At 37.0% G+C, this 15,092-nt stretch overlaps 2 long non-coding RNA genes across 5 annotated transcripts in view; one reads left to right on the top strand and one right to left on the bottom strand.

The window, feature by feature from the left end:
* The window catches only part of LOC116280190 (uncharacterized), a 138,831-nt gene extending 136,029 nt beyond the window's left edge, over positions 1 to 2,802 (bottom strand). Inside the window, exons 1-2 of one of the 4 annotated variants that reach the window (XR_012071971.1) lie at positions 2,604 to 2,802; positions 1,841 to 1,888 (exon numbers count right to left, since the gene is read on the bottom strand). This is a non-coding gene — a long non-coding RNA (uncharacterized lncRNA). The remainder of the gene's footprint in view (positions 1 to 1,840; positions 1,889 to 2,603) is intronic. The other 3 variants (XR_012071961.1, XR_012071962.1, XR_012071970.1) reach the window with 3 other exon arrangements.
* Positions 2,706 to 14,386, top strand: LOC140696033 (uncharacterized). The gene is made up of 3 exons (XR_012071972.1): positions 2,706 to 2,826; positions 8,815 to 8,887; positions 13,856 to 14,386. It is a non-coding gene; the product is annotated as an uncharacterized lncRNA (long non-coding RNA).
* Positions 14,387 to 15,092: the final 706 nt, after the last annotated feature.

Genomic DNA, 15,092 nt, shown 5'->3' with positions numbered 1-15,092 from the left:
GGCCATTTGTCTCTGATATCAGTTTTATCTGATTACTTTATTGCATATGCATGCTACAAGTGACAGATAGCTTTAATATCAGCGTGATTAATAGAATATTTTTCTTAGGTTCTCCTGCAGAGAAGAGTATCATGATGAAATATTGATAAAGTTCTTCCAAGAACAGCAAAATTGTCATGGTACTTAACAAAGTCTTTAAAACTAAGCCTGTATTTTCTCTGACTAAACAAGTGAGGTTTTTTACAGCTGAAAATTCAAATTTACATTATTTTGTTATGGAAAATCATCTTACGATATCTTTATGTTCACCAAAAGAGGGTTTTTCCAATGACCTTGGTTCTCATGGACTTAGGTTGTATTTGACTGAATAAGATTAAATTTGTCAATAACAGCAAATTTGAAAGTCAGTAAATTAGGAATATATATTAAAAATCACAATGTCTGCACTAATGAAACAAATGGTTATGAAAAGAAAATGAGTATTTCTTTAAAAATGAGAACATTCAGTAGTAACAACTGGGGTACAGCTTACACAGAGAAGAAAAAAACTTGATAAAGAACGTAAGATAGGACATTTACAAATGTGTGTAAATAGTGAAGGAAAAGATCTTAGACGAAGGGAGAAAGGCAACAGAATGTAGAAATACAATACCTGTGTAATAGACTGTGTTACTCAGTCTCTCCCTGACCTTGCCCTGAACTCCTATAGGCATTGAGTTCCCACTGGCATTGACCTTGACCATGTCACTAGTCTAGGGTGATGGAATGTGAATAGGCAGGGTATTGAACATGCTTGTGTGGCTTGGCTGTGTCCCTCAATGAGCATCTGCTTTCTGCTATGAGAACATTATACCCCAGATTAGTGGTTGTTCTTTAGCCTTGTACTTAGGGTGGGAAGATTTGTGGAGCTAAGTCAAGATCAGCAGATCTGCAGCTGATTACAACCTTCATGTAAAGTGAGCAAGTGTTTGTTGTGAGATTGGGGAATGTTTGTTGCAGTATCATAAGCTGACTAGTACATCTGTCAGTAATGCAGGGCTGAAATACCTTAACATGGAAATGCATTCGCAACGTCAAAAACATCAGTTAATCCTCCTGTTGCTCAGTGTTACCTAGATTGCCTCTGGTACTGTTTCTTTATTTTTCTACATAAATTTGCCTTTATTCTCACAGAGAAAATATTAAGGAAAATATAGTTAGACAGTGAAAGAGAAAGTATTCCATAGAATCATACATTCATATATTAAAATTAAAAAGTATTGAGAGACACCTAGCAGATTCTGTTCCACATACCAAAGAAGTGAGCAGTGAACAAAAATGGTAAATCCCTGCTTTTTGGAAGATTAAGCTCTAGTCAATGGAGATAAATAATCAGTGAGTCAATGAAGAAAAACAAGGCAGGATACAGCAACCATGAGTGACTGGAGGCAAGAAGGACTCACTGAAGATACAGTATTTGTACCAATTGTCTAATGCAATGTAAGAACCTGGGCTTTGTCGTCAGTCAGAGCTGAGGTTGACACACAGCTCCAGCACTCATCAGCTGAGTCACTGGCCTTAGCTACGTTGCCATACTCTTCTGATCTCAGTTGCTTTGATAGTAAAATGGGAATTGTAATATAAACACCATAGGCATACTGGAGGATGAATAAACATTTAAAGGGATCAGCACAATATTTAGCACCTAGTAGGTCCTTAATAAGTGCAGTAATCCTTATAGCCATTAATAGCAAGAGACAGCTTAGGGACACGTGATCAGGTATCACTCTTACTCTGAGGGGGAACTGGGAGTGGCTTTAGTCATACAGGTTCCACAAGAGGGGTTTGCACAAGGTCTTACCGAAGAAATTTTGTGAGGTGATGGGGCCAGCAGTCAGAAAACCAAAGTCTTCACGTCATGGAATAGAGAACAGGACACGGCAGTCAAGATTTGGGACATACAAATCCAAGTCCTGTAGCCTCAGGAGCCTGGGGCAGCATCAGGTACCAAGAGGAAGGAAATCCCAGTTGGGGTTTATCTGAATGAGTTGCTGCTTCCACTGACTTTAGCGGCCTTTATTGGCCTAATCCACATGGATCACTTAATAAACATCTTCCTTCTCTAGCCTAGGACATCACTCCTCTAATTTCTCTCTTTCTTCCAAAGACATAAAATAAAAGTAAAAATGGCAACTAACTGGATTCAGAAGACCTACATTCACATCTTGACTTAACAATTATCTTAGTTTTTTTTCTCATCTAAAGTTACTTCATGTAATTCTATCAAGAGTTAAGTAATAAAAAATACATATTTAAAAACTTGTAAACTGAAAAAGCCCTATTCAAACATCCTTACCACCCAAGAATAAAAGTTCATTCACTTGTTCATTCATTCACTCATGTCCTCACTCACTGAACACTGATGAACTAACTGGGCTAAAACATGACTCCTATTTTAAAAAATCTTTTAATTTGAGGGGAAGGTAGGAAACACTGCCTAACATATTTTATTATAAGAGAAAAATAAAACATGCTATGAGTGTTGCGTGATAGAATTACGAATATTCCCTCGTTTTCTCCTCCTTCATTGGTACGCAAATCTCAGCTCTTTCTCCCTGCCTCACCCAATGCAAGAGCAAATTTTAAACAGTAGAAGATACTTGGGTGCCAACTTGAGGAACCAGTTTTTCTTCTTTCAGAGACCAAGCAGATGGAGCCTGGAGAAGTGGATAGAAAAGTAAGGGTGGTAACAGGCAAAGGAGAGGAAGAATGGCCCGGAAGGACAAGGAGAACCTCCTGCTCTGTTATCACCAAGGAAACGCCAGCATGCGGCAGTTCTAGGCACTTGTAAGACTCTGAGGGGAGGTGGGGTGTGGGGAGTGGGACTGGACACTGTGTGTGGGAACAGCGGCAGGAAAGGAAATTAAGACTCCTTGAATCAAAGTAGAACTGAATAGCTAGAGACCAAACCATCACTTTTTCATAAAATTCACTATTTTATCTTTTCTTTAACCTGAGAAGTATTTGCAAACCTTTTCTGTTATTTCTACTTGAATGTGTGTGGATGTATATATATACATTATTTTAAATGTGGATACTCTAAAAATAAGAGTAAGTTTAAAATCTGGTTTATTGTCAAGGGTCCTTTTACCAACCTGAGAGACCAAATGTCTGAGACAAATGATTACTTAAATTCTGTTTTAAGTATTTACTAAGATTATTATAATTTATATAAACATTTTTCTTCTCTAAGACACAAGTTTAGACAACAAAGTATCAGGTAAATAATGTCAGCAACTAGAAAATACATTTTCTAAAAAGGAACTTGGTTAACACTCACAAACACATTTCCTCTGTGTGGACTAAACCCAAATAATAACTCCTCCTCCAATCTATCTTCTGGACATCGCCCACACTTCCAGCTGCTTGGAAGAAATTCACATTTTGGGATCCCACTGGTAGCAAACATTTAATTTGTTTTAAGCTGAATTCATTTCTCTTCCAAAACTTGATCCTTATTCTGAGCTTTCTCAGAAACTCATGCTCAGAACCTTAGAATTATTTTTAATCAGTGTCTTTCTCTCTTCATTCATGACTGGCGTCCTCATCTTATTCTACTTGCAGCACCGAGTGTTACAGGGTTGGCTCTGATATCACAATGCTACGGCATCACTCATCTCTCTTGGGGAGGATATGGTATTAGTAAGTTGTGACTAATAACCAAGTTGCAAAAAGACTCCTGTGCCCTTTTCCCACTCACTTCCCACAAGATAAGCTCTACATACTGTAACAAGGATAGAAGACAAATTACACATATTGCAAATTCCTGTGAGAAATCTCTTTGACTAGCCAATTATATACACTTGCTACTTGAAGTTTATTTCAGAGAATAGAAAAAAATCTTGTCTTTTGGCACACAAATGAGGTTAAGAATGTTGTGATTTGATGTCACCACTGAATCTGCCTCAAATGAAGTAAGAAGTGTAATTGGATGTCACTTGGGTTCCTTGGTTTCTGTGCCAGGGAAGGTAATAAAACAACTTAGAATATACCTCTCCATGAAAATAACTGCTTAGTAACTACACTGAAGCCTGTCTGTGGGTTGCCTTCTCTCTGCATTTTTCCAGGGGAGGTCAGGTGTCCAGGCTGCTTGGCCTTTGAAGAAGTATTTGCTGGAAGACTGCAAGCAGCATATGCAATATCTGGTTACTGCTTAGGATTTTCTTCATTAGATAATAAACAGGTAGTGAAACCTTTTTGAATTGTCTCTGTGTCTTAATGCCCTAAAACTTTTGTTCCATTGTAATGGAGCTAAACAAAACAAGGCCTGGTCAGAGGAATGTCAGCCTCTAATTTTTGTAGGTCCCAAGACACTAAAAGAACTCATCACATCCCCGTGTAAATGCACATGTGGCCACGCAGGCACTATGTGTAGAGGAAGCATCACAAGGTTGCAGTTCTGTGCCCTGGGCTGCCTACTTGATGTCTTCATGTGGAGACATTCCACTCTTAACATAGATAATATAAAGATTTTTGACAGTGTTATTAATTAATAATAGACATTCCTTAGTTACCTTACAGATATGATTGATGCCAAAGAGGTATATTAAAATCTCCCAGCATAAAGTTTTTTTTTCATATTCTAATAGATATTTTATAATATGAGTATAGTTGCTATGTTGTTTGATGCATGGGCTTATGACTGCTATATTTGCTTCATAATTATGCTTTCTATCATAACTTACTGTCTCTCTGTCTGAGTTAGTTACCAATCCTTATATTTCACCCTGACTAATATTATTTGCCACTCTTGATTTTTTAATTTGAATTTCTTAGCATCTTTTTGACCACCCTTACATTTTCTAACTCTAATTATCACATTAAGTTTGTTTGTTGTGGATAACAGATAATTGTTTTTTTTTAAAACCCATCTTGTCCTGTTAGAGAGACTTGAATTAATTTGTTTATAAAGTAATACACTTGATGTTACTTCTTTAATCTTTCTTAGTATACTGTTTATTTTACTTTGGTTTTTTCCTTATACTTTTCCTATTAGGAGTGTAATCAGCTTTTCTTTTCCTCTTTTTTTTTTTTCTTAATTATATACCACTTAACCAACGTGTGAACCACCCACATGTAGGGGTAATCTTAATGTCTGCATTATTCCAAATTTGATATATAAGTTACAAGAGGTGGCATGGATCAAGTGTGTTGTGGTTCCCTTTTTCAAAATTAAATCCTTGATCTCTCTTTCCAGAGCTGTTTTTCTGATCTCGTCAAGCCAGAATCCTGGCAGCCAACTCTCACTCCTGTCTCTTCCTCATGGCTACTGCCAATCTTTCAACAGGTCCTGTCAATTGTGTTTCCAAAATATCTGTCTACGGATTCACATATTCATGGCTACAACTCCAGTCCAAGCAACTCTCACTTTTCACCTAGATAACTGTACTAATCTCAACTGATTTCTCTATTCCCTATAGGGAAAGAGAATGGGTAATATTTGCAAAATTCTTGAGAAACTTCTCTTGGTATTTGTCTTGTTAACTTCACCAATACATTTTCCACACAACTTAAAAAGTATATATATATATAAAACCTGACCTTATTTTTTTATCTCATCCAAAGTTCTTCAATAGCTTCCTTCCATATGGGATGAAACTTCAAATCCTTATCATTACATAACATGAACTTACATGACCTGACCCTCAGCCTTATTCTTTAACTTCATGTCATACATACATACATATTCTTTTTGCTCAAAATGCCCCAGACACAAGGGCCTTCTCTCAGCTTCTTAAATGTACTAACCTCATTCACACTGCTGGAGCCCCTCATGCCTTGTTCCATCTGCCAGGAATAACCTTTCCCCCTAAAAGTGTGCATCACTCTTTACTTCTTGTTGGTCAGCTCTCTTCTTAAACATCACTGCCTCAGAGACTTTAACTTATTACTCAGTCAACAGTAGGGTCTCATTCTCCATCATGCTTACTTATTACAAATTGCAAGTAAGTCTTTCCTTGTGTGCTTCCATGTCTATTGCCTTGTCTATCAGCCTTTTCATGAGCCTATAGTGCCATGATCATTGTCTGGTTCATTGATATACACAGTACCCCACCCCAGCCCTCTGCAGTTTTAGGCAGATCAGACAGTACCAGTAAATACTTACTGAATGAATAAACAGGTGTTTATAAACACCTGACTAAACAGGTGACTAAATATATCTACAGTGTCATTAAAATCCCAGTTATGCCATAGGAAGTACATTCTTAGACCCCCAAATCAGTAAGGGCTACGCAGTACAAGATTTCTGATTAATTTATGCTTAACCCAAGCAAATGCAGCTAGGAAAGCCTTTCTTAAAACAACAAAATTATGTTTGCTAAGCATCCGTGTTTATTAGACCCAAACTCTGAAAGTTTTAGTAGGTTCTAAATTTGGAAGGATCTCTTTTTCACTTCCACTTATTAACTTATACTATACAATAAATCACAGTTACTTAAACTGCTAAAAATATCTTATGCTTTCTGTCATAGCAGTAAATTTAATGAATACATCTGGTCCTTATCCAAATATATATATTATTATACCAACAGCCTAAACTTTACTTTTTTCCTAGTACAAAATGCACTATATGTTTAAAGTTATCTTGTTTTAGTTTGCTTGCTTTTTAGAAAATGTACATACAAAGCTGGTACATTCTAGACTGTCTTTAGAAACAAACAAAACAACAAAAAAAATTCCAATTCCGTATAATGATTAATGGATGAGGGTAAGAATTATATTCTTGTCAGAAAAAAAAAAGAAAGAAAGAAAAGTAAAAGTCTGACAACTGAAATTTGGAGTTGTGTCCAAAATCCCATTTTAGGAGGAAACAGTAAAATATAAAGAGACACCAGAGAATGAGGGCAAAGTCAAAACAAAGCATCCTACAAGGCTTAAAAAGTAGAACTTTGAAAAGTACAACAGTCTATGATGCAGTTTAATCTAAAGAAAAATGAAATCTCTCTACAAGACTTCAGCTTGAACTTCTCATTGTCACATTGACTGCTTCCCACTGACAGCGCTTTGCAGAGAGAGAAACACTCAGCTACCTTCATTAATGGCTTTTACCATATTGGTTCCATCATTAGAGGAGATTCTGAAGTCTTCTCCATGAATTGAGAAAGCAGATTTCTGACTGCAAAGTTTACTATTAGGAAAGGGAGTCTTAAAGGAAAAGTTCTGTTTCTCTAAAACATTTTTCACTTTTATAGAAGAAACAAGAATATTCCTTAACGATTGACAGGTCCATTGGCTTTAGAAGCATCTGGCTTTATACAATAGATGAAGAAAGAAGATGAAAAATACATAACAAGATCAGGGATGAGAGAAACCTTTGGTTGGCTAATTGAGTCCAACTCTCCTCTCTTGCTTGCCAAGAAAATAGAAGATGGAAAAGTTAAATACTCAATACTCTAGTAACTCATCTAACTAGAGGGTGACATGTCATACTTTCACCTAATAAAACCTAAATGAAAATCTGCTGGGGGGATTTTAGGAAAGGATATGTTTTTTCCTAATAAAAATATCAGTCACTAGCAGCCCTTGGCAGTACCCCAACCCCTCTTTCTGCCATAAATTTAACTGTGTAGCCTGAAACTATGAAGTCATTTTGTGGTCCTGGGGAAAGGCTGAGTGCTGCCCTGACATTGTTGAACCACTAAATCAACATCAGAAGCTGTTTTTTTCCCCAGACTTTTTGTTAGATGAAGATAAATTCTATGTTTTAAAGTCACTGTTTTCTTTTACATGCAGCCAAAAGCATTCCTACCTTTACATGAGAATAGGTCTGAAATAAGACCTTTAATAGTGGTTTTCAACATTTCCATGCAAATTCAACTGTATAATTATTGATCCCTTACCATTGAGCATATTCCAAAAGTTTTAGGGTCACTTCAAATTTTAGTATTTTCACATACACATACACACACACGCATGTCGGAGCCAGCCGACAATCGATCAGGTCCAGAAATCTGTGCTGCAGGACTGAGAAAAGAAAGACAAGACTAAAAGGAAGACAAGACTAAAAGCTGGGGGAGAGGGTCTCACTCTAGCCCGCAAGACGCTAGGTCAAGAGTGGACCTCGTGTTTATTTCCAGCAGTTAATTTATATGCTTTTAACCCATAGGCAACAGTATCGTAGGTAACGGATTGTTTTTATGATCTCTTAACAATGTGTACTAAAATCAGTAACTTGTGCATAGTTACATACATCATTATTGTTTATATTTCTCATCAATCAAGACTAACCGTTCCCCATGAGCTAACATTATTGATTACTGTATTGTTCCTCTAGGCTAAGATTTGTGTATTGGTAACTCAGGTAATTGTCGCTAAGATCACTAACTTATGTAACTTGTGTATTGGTAACTCAGGTGATTGTTACTAAGATCACTAACTTGTGTGACCTGTATCTCTCTTTCCAGAAGCCCCTGTTCTTAATAACTCAATGGCATCAGGATGTTTTTCCGACTCCAAATGCACCTGCTGTTTTTCTAACAAAGGGGTGGCGGGACAGAGATTGTCTTTGCTCAGTCAGCCTCAGAGCCTGGCGCCCCGCACTCTGGGAGTTTAGGCCCAGTTTCTGTGCTCGGCAGCCCTCAGGTCATGAGTGGCCCCCCGCACACGCACACACACACACACATATGCTACAAACTAACAAATATGAAAACTTGAAAGGTTAATTAATTTCAGTTCATCCACATTTACTTGATTTTCTCAAATCAAATCAATCAAATTTATTCAAAATCAAATATATTTTGACCAAATATATTTTTAATTTTAATTATTTTTCAGACAATCTATGCCACCTTAATTGGGAAGGACTAAAGCAAAAAATTAAGTCTACTGATCAAAAGTCCTGAAATAAGTAAGTATATGTGAAATTGAAATATACCTAAACTTTCAAATAAGGCTTCCTGTGAGTTAGTGCCATTTAAACTTCTAAAGTTATTAAAGCTTAAAACTGCACTGTGAGTTTTAGGATGCCTTGCATACTGGGCAGTATGGTAAGCACTGGGATAAAAAGGCAAATGAAACATGGTAAACAATTTAAGAAGCTCATAATCCATAAAGGCTCTCCCTCCCAGCTGCACACCAAATTACAGGAGAGATTGAAAAAAAGTAAGAATGCACAGTCCCCAGCCCAGACCCCTAGGATGCTGGTTTCATTGGTTTGCGGTAGAGCTTAGGCATTAGCAGTTTTCAGTCACCTGTGATTCTAATGTCCCACCAGAGTTGAGAACCACTCATCTAGTGTGTAGGTGTTCATATTCATTTCCAACTAAACCTAGGCAAACAAGCTTTCTCAAGGAGGGCTAGATTATGGAGTCAAGTAGTATAGAATGTGTTAGATAAACCTCAAGATTAGAGGAAGTAGTGGTCATCCTTTAGCTCAGGACTTCAAAAATGGCAATTAATTACCATGTGTGGAATTTCCATAACACTTCTGCTTGTGATTTTTCTGGATAAACAACAGGTAGTCCTTTTCTGTTTAAGTTCTTGCTTGTATCTTTCTAAGATGCAGAGGTCCACACACTGGTCTACCCAATGCTGCCCATAATAAGCCCTCTCTTTGATGGCTAATAACAGGCAGTCCTGAGAAATGCAGCCTTGTTACTGACTTATTTCTTACTAAGAAATATGCTCCTTGCCTTCCTAAAATGGAACACAAGAGAGTGGTTAAGGATTTTTATTCATTATACTTCATTTATTTGACATTGTTTCCTATACTGCATTAAGTACTTGCTTGACAAAGGAATACAAAGGTACAGTCCTTCTACATTTAGTCTTTCTCAAGTTATTTTGAAATGAATAAGAGATGTGCAGTGGTGTTAAGAATACGTAGAGATGTTAATATTTCAGTTGTTTTATGTGCAGAGAGTTGTTCATGAAACAAATATTCATTAAGGAACTGCTTCTTTTCAAGTATCTTTCTAAATACTGGGAAGACACAGATGAATGGCACAGTAGAGGTCCATTTGTTGGGAGCTTACAATCTAATGGGGTAATTCTATTTTGTTAGAATCTTTTCCTTAAAGTACAAAATTTCTTTCTGAAACATATTTTCACAATTTTTTTATGAGTAGCTTTTTAAAATAACTTTTTATTTTAAAACAACACAGACCTTTTGTTTTTGAGGCAGATCTGACTATATTGTTGTCAAAAAATGAATAAAAACACAGGTAGCAAAAAGAGGACACATTTAGATTAAAAAAAACAACTCATAATCTCAGAATTAACTATAGATGATATTTTGGCACATTTTCCAGACATGTTTTCATACATGTAAACACAAGTTTTTAAAAATGAAATCATGTTTTTATAAAGTAGGTTAAGACATGAATTATTTAAAATACATGGTCAGTCATCAAATTTTGCTACTTTGCTATAAACAAAGTATATTAAGAATACTACCTTTAGAAAAAACCTGTAAGGCAATATCCTTGTCAGAAGGAACAGAAATTGACCCAGGTTACTTTCAAAGGTGAGAATTCATTTTAAGAATTCATCTAAACAATGAGGGAGCTGGAAACCCTTCCAGACAGAACAGCGAGACCTCTTGGCCATGGTGCCAGTGTTTGGGAACTGGAAGGTCTCTCAGGTTTCAGACTAACTTTCATGATGAGGTAATTCTGACTCTTCCCCAGCTTCACGTTCCCTTCTTGTCTTTCTCCCCTCCCTGCTCCACTAATGTGACCCATCTTCCCCATTGTGTGTCTTCTTACATCACTTGTCACTTCCAACTCAACTGTTCTTCCCCCCAACACAAATGCCTATTTAAATACCACCCATGCAGCCTGACTTGCTATAACAATACTAAAAATACTAACATCAAATTATTCCTCAAACACACAAAAGACACACACATGTGTGCGTATAAATCCTAATAAAAACATTCCAACATAAACAGCTTGACTACATATTCATCTGAGCACATTCACATCTATTTTTCTTTCCTCACAATTGGACCACTCGTGTTTTTTCAGCCAATGAAAGCTAGTTCTACAGATGGTACTTTACACTCTGGGCCAATGAGCTTTCTTCATCATGTTCCCCTCACTGTCAGAGATGAGTGGATTCTGCAACATGTAGCTTCCAACCCTTGGTCTTTATTTCTGTCATATATTTTGTCCCTTAACGGCTGACAAGTTGTGTAAAAATGATAATGCTGGATCTGTTACAAAAACTAGAGCAAAAAAAAAAAAAAGAGAGAGGAAAGAAAGTACGTTGGAAGATAAAATGAAAGCCTGGAGACTGCTTGATATGCTTTCAAGAAAATGGTTAAGGAATTAGAAGGTAGAGAGAACTTGGCGATAGGAGTGGGTGGGAAGTCCTTTCATTTCAGCAACTACATCTTATCATAGCAGCTCAAAGAAATTATGGCTGGAGGCAAGTCATGGTGTCAGGTGATTTTCAATGTTTTATACAAGTGACACTCCTGAAATAGACCGCACCAATAGTCCTCAAACTGAAGAGTACTTAGACCTGGAGGATACCCAGAGACTTCCCAGGGACACAGACAGTTTTAAAGGAATTCAGTTTCCAGAGTGTAAACTTCCCTGGGTACTTTTCCCTGAAACTGATCTGTCTGAGTAATGTCAAGATGTTCCCCTTTTTCTTTCACAAGTGTCCTTCTCTTCCTTTACTCCCAACCCACACTGAATCTTCTTACAGGATATAAAAGCCTCCAGGTTTCAAATAACAGGGAAACTTAAAAGAATGGTGTCTTTAAGTCTTCTTTAATCAAGGCACCATAAGATAAGGGTTATCTTTTCCTGTTTTTATTTAGTCATTGTCTAGGATGGTACTCAAGATTCCCAACCCCTGAAGTGTAACACTTTGCATAATTTCTCCCCTCTAAAGCGGTGGACTATTATGGGATAGCTACTCCCAAGATTACATTACAGTGTATAAAACTATCTTAACACACCAGAGGGAGAGGTTCTCCTATTGGTCTTGAGGAAGTGAGCTGCCAAGCCCGGAGATGGCTTGTAAGAGCAACATGGACCAAGGAACTGTGGGGGGGGCGCCTAGGAGCTGAGAGCCAGCAACTAAGGACTAATGCTAAGGAACTGAACTCTGTCAACAACCACCTTGGAAGAGGACCATGGGACTCAGGAAATAATGTTGCCCGGCTGACATCTAACGAGATTCCCACATCCTGGTGAGACCTTGAGCAGAAGTACCAGTTAAGTCAGCCTGACCCAAGGACCCAAGGGGTCCTGACCCAAGGAACCTGTGAGATGATAAATGCATGTTGTTCTAAGCTGCTACATTCGTAGTAATTTGTTATGCAGCAGAGAAAACCAATGCAATCATTCAAAAAAGTATTCACTGAGCATATATTTTATTTCAGACACTGAAAGATAGCCGTTAGTGACACTTTCCAAAATCTGTGCCTTCATAAGACTTATTTTTTGGTTGGTAGAATAACTATAAACAAGTTTAAAATATAAACTATCTGGCACATGAGGGGTAATTTTAGAGAGAAAACATTAAAGTAAGAAAATGGGAAATGACTGGTGGGAAGGATAGGGATGGAGAGAGGGATGAATGGAAAGAGGTACTGAAAGTTTAGCTTTGCACAGACGGAGTAGGGTCTTATAAAAATGAAGGTAACTGGCAATTTTGAGGGAAGAGAGAAAACCAGTGCACAGACTCTCAAAGACTGGTGGAGTCTCAAAGACTGTAGGGCGGGTAGACGAAGCAGTGCACTGGATAAGGATAGGAGATAAGGTCAGAGAAGGAAAAGGAGACCGGGTCTTACAGAGCTTTGAAGGTCGTGGTAAGGTTTTCGGCTTTTATTCTGAGTGACTTGGGGAGCCAAGGGTGTGATACGATTTTACTTTTAATTTAACAGATTCACTGCAGCTGTTGCAATATAATGTGGTACAGGTTGACAGAAGGCAAGGATGGAAGCAGGGACACCCATTAAGATCCTGCTGTAATAATCCAGGCAAGAGGGGATTAGTGGCCGGCTGGGTCAGGGAGGTGGCAGTGGAAAGGAGCTGCTAAACTCGAATTCTTTCTTTTCAAGAAAATTGAGGGCAGATACGGTTGAATGAGAATTAAAAGCTCCTTCCATTTCCTCTACTTATTTATGTGAAGAAAGTTTCTCAGAACTTACATTTCTAAAAATGAACACGTAGAACAGAACTGATGTTGAAACCTAACCCTGTGCTACAACAAGTAGGAAGTATCCAGAGCCACATGAACTAATTAAAGTCCCCCCAGCTATCTCATTATGAGATACATTTTTGTGTTCAATATTTTTATCAAGACTTTTGATATACTTTCGTCATTTGCATGTTAATGACGATAGCAATAATACTCAGCTCACAAATGTGTCTTTAACATGGGATGCCTAAAGATGCAAAAATAAAAAATGAATTTCAATTTATATACTTCTTTGCAGAAAAGATCGATAGCCTGGTTAATAACAGGCCTTTGGGTCTAAGTCTATTTAGTAGAAATACTGCATTATGAGAAACATCTGTGGGGAAGTGAAATGGAAATTTGAGTACAAAGAAAGGAACAATGTGAGTTTTTGACTCTTTAAGAAAAATGTGATGATTGATTTTTTAAATGGGTGGAGATGAGCATCAAATCACTACGGCAGTTAGATTCTATTTGATACATTCAGGCTGGGCTGCCCCAAACGTTAGTGGTGCCTGGACCGTGAGAATGAGTGGAGGCCCACCTACTACAGTCTTACATATTTAAGAGTTTCAAGTCGAGCAAACAATCATAAAGCAAAATATGTTTTATTTTACCTTGGAAAATGTACTGTCAATGTGACAGAAAAACAATTCATGTAAAATTTTGGTTTTTATAGGTCTTGTGAACAAAAAATACTGCAAACCATATCAGTAAATAAAGAACACTGAAGCCATCAAGTCATCAGCAGCTGCCACCACCCCTCACAGAGGAGACAAGCCTGCAGCCCAGTCTTTGCAGCCACTCACAATGGTGCACCCTGAGGGGACTCAGAATAAGAAAGGACAAGATACTGGCCCTAGATAGCTAGGTGCTTGTCAAAGGAATGAATTCAATGAGCGCAAATGTTTGCTTCCTCCCATACATAGAAAAGCACTAAATTCTTTAACTTGAGATGACTGTTCTTCTTTAGATAACAAGTAATCTTTTATTGTTCCACCTACCTGGTCTTTGTTGTAAAGCTCCTATATGTCTTAGCTCCTACCTTACCTCTTCAGAGCAGTCTCTCAGACTCAGATCTGAGAGGCTGTCATCCCGGCTCGAGTCCTCCTGCCAAACAAAACGTAACTCTCAACTTTTAGGCTGTGCATTTATTTCAGTTGACAGTTTCAAAGTTGGCAAAGTATTAATGAGGACTGAATTTACTTATTATTGGGTATGTTTGGGTGTTGGTAAACCAGCTGCATTTGGATACAAAAAAAAAAGATACACTTATTATATAAATTGCTAAATGTTTTTCCATAAATTTCACTTTTGGCCCTACTTCATCAATAACTTATTCTGTTGTCTTAATCAAAATTTTCATGAAATTTTCATTTTACTGATGGCAAAAACCTGAAGATTAAAAATAAAATGTAATTATATTCAAAGTGCACAAAATTGAAAAATATGTTTATAAGGAATTACATAAATGTAAAAACAATATGAACTATTTTTTCATGTTTTAAAAAGTTATTTTTACTGAAATAATCAAAATTATTCATTAAAATTAAAAGGTGAAGTACAAGTTATGAACAATAAGCGTTGAACTTTTACATCAAAATTAACTTTTTTTTTCTTTTTTGTGGGGGTAATCAGGTTTGTTTGTTTGTTTGTTTGTTTATTTTTAACAGCAGTACTGGGGATTAAGCCCAGACCTCATGCATGCTAATCACACACTACCACTGAGCTATACCATTCCCCTGAAAATCAATTTTTGAACACTAAATTACATATTACTAAATGCATTTATAAAAAGAAAATTATTTGTAATTCTACTGTAATTCATTTTCCAACTAGTTGCTAGTGCAAAAAATGGTCTAGATATTCATATATGCAAATATAAGCGTATATTTATTATCGATAAATAATCTTTA

Source organism: Vicugna pacos, chromosome 1 (assembly GCF_048564905.1).
Source record: "Vicugna pacos chromosome 1, VicPac4, whole genome shotgun sequence".
NCBI classification, from domain to species: domain Eukaryota; kingdom Metazoa; phylum Chordata; class Mammalia; order Artiodactyla; family Camelidae; genus Vicugna; species Vicugna pacos.
The sequence above is the reverse complement of the archived record's forward strand: the minus strand, read 5'-3'. Positions and strand labels throughout refer to the sequence as shown.